The sequence below is a fragment of the Cyphomyrmex costatus genome, unplaced genomic scaffold (genome assembly GCF_001594065.2).
Source record: "Cyphomyrmex costatus isolate MS0001 unplaced genomic scaffold, Ccosl1.0 scaffold43, whole genome shotgun sequence".
Classification (NCBI taxonomy): domain Eukaryota; kingdom Metazoa; phylum Arthropoda; class Insecta; order Hymenoptera; family Formicidae; genus Cyphomyrmex; species Cyphomyrmex costatus.
This window is the reverse complement of record NW_017278534.1, coordinates 1,089,937-1,091,611: the sequence shown is the minus strand read 5'-3', so window position 1 is coordinate 1,091,611 and position 1,675 is coordinate 1,089,937.

Genomic DNA, 1,675 nt, shown 5'->3' with positions numbered 1-1,675 from the left:
GAGCGGGCTTTCGCGTCCGTTGCACCGTGAGAAATTGAATTCCCTGCGCGCGAATGTGTCGCGGTCGCGTGCGGAATTCCGATGCATCGCGACGCACCCCGGTCGTGCCCGTTTTGTACGAAGATGCGACACTCGCGGAAGATATAATGGCGGGCGACGCGACAGGCACAATCGCGTCGCGTTCTGCTATTTGGATAATGCCGGGCTTCGCCACGGTCCCTCTTCTTACACGCCGACTTGTCATTACGGGAAGTTGGAGCGTGGAAAGACAATACGAGGACGATCAGAGGAATTGGAACGCACCAATGAACGCGCCGTTCCTGGTATTTATCGGAGATTGAGACACTCGAGACGCGTGCATTATCCCGTTATAATTGTCTCTCTACTTAGAAAGTATACTCGGAAAAAAGTGTCACGTCTAGTATGCACATTTCGCGCGCATTTTCCATTAAAATAAAACAGAACGATATTTAAAGTTGGATCAATTTATCTCAACCTGGAACTAAAGTGGACCAAATTTGTATCTAAATATTTAAATAAATCTGAAAATAATTTTGTTCGAACCACCAAAATAATGGTATATCGAACTTTCGAACTAATTGCTGGAATGTCAAAACTTTCTACAGCCATGTTCATATCATATTGAAATTCCAATTATTTTGACAAGGCAGTATTCATAATCGGAACTTATATTTAAGACCATCTTAAGATGTCATAAATCAATCAGAGTCGCATTAACATCTCAATTAACATCTCAAAACATTACTTAAGATGGTCTCAAAATAAAAACGGATTATGAATTAATATTAATAGGTCCATAGTCTTATAAAATTATTTTCAGATCTGCATATCTACTAAAATTGTAAATATATTGTACTTCAGTAAATAAAATTGTTATTTCCATGTGACAATATAAAGAAATTATGTAATAACATCTTATCGTAAATATTATTATCGCAATTATAGCTGTATCGTAATTATTATTGTATAATTAATACTGCATTGTAATTATATATTACAATAATTAGTATATACCTACGACACGATCGATAGCCGGTACCACGTGTCTAGTTTCCCACCAGCCACCCTCAGGCGGGATATCAGCCGTTACCGACAGTGTATTCCAAAGGGGTGCTGAGCGGCGCTGAAAGCGTCGTCGGGGGTGGTGGCGTCGGAGCGGGTCGCGCGGGTGGCAAGTACCCCCTGCGCATGGGAAAGTGAGTCGTAAAATTATCCGGACGAATAGACCGACGGAAAGAAGTTGCCTGCGGTGCTGTCATATGGAGCCGAGCGACGGGGCGGCGTGTTAGGCGATCGGCGGTCCCGCTTCCCGCGGGACGAGCGCGCGGGCCTACCACGAGAAGAGCGCGAATGATCGATCCGACAGTTCGGTGAGTGCACCACAAGTATCGCGGAAGAGCGCCGGGAGTTCGAGAGGAAGGAAGGACGGGCATCATCCGGCCACGCGCGAAAAAGGCTGACGTTCGGCTTCCGAGTGCACGCGTACTCATCAGTGCGAGGGACCCAGAAATGGGTCAACCCAACCCAACAGTGGCCGTTTTCTCGCGCGAGCCACTCGGTGGCCTAGTTTCACCGGGGACGAGCAAATAAAAAGAGAGTCGAGACGCCCCCTTTCGCTCTCTTTCTCTCTCTCTCTCTCTCTCTCTCTCTCTCT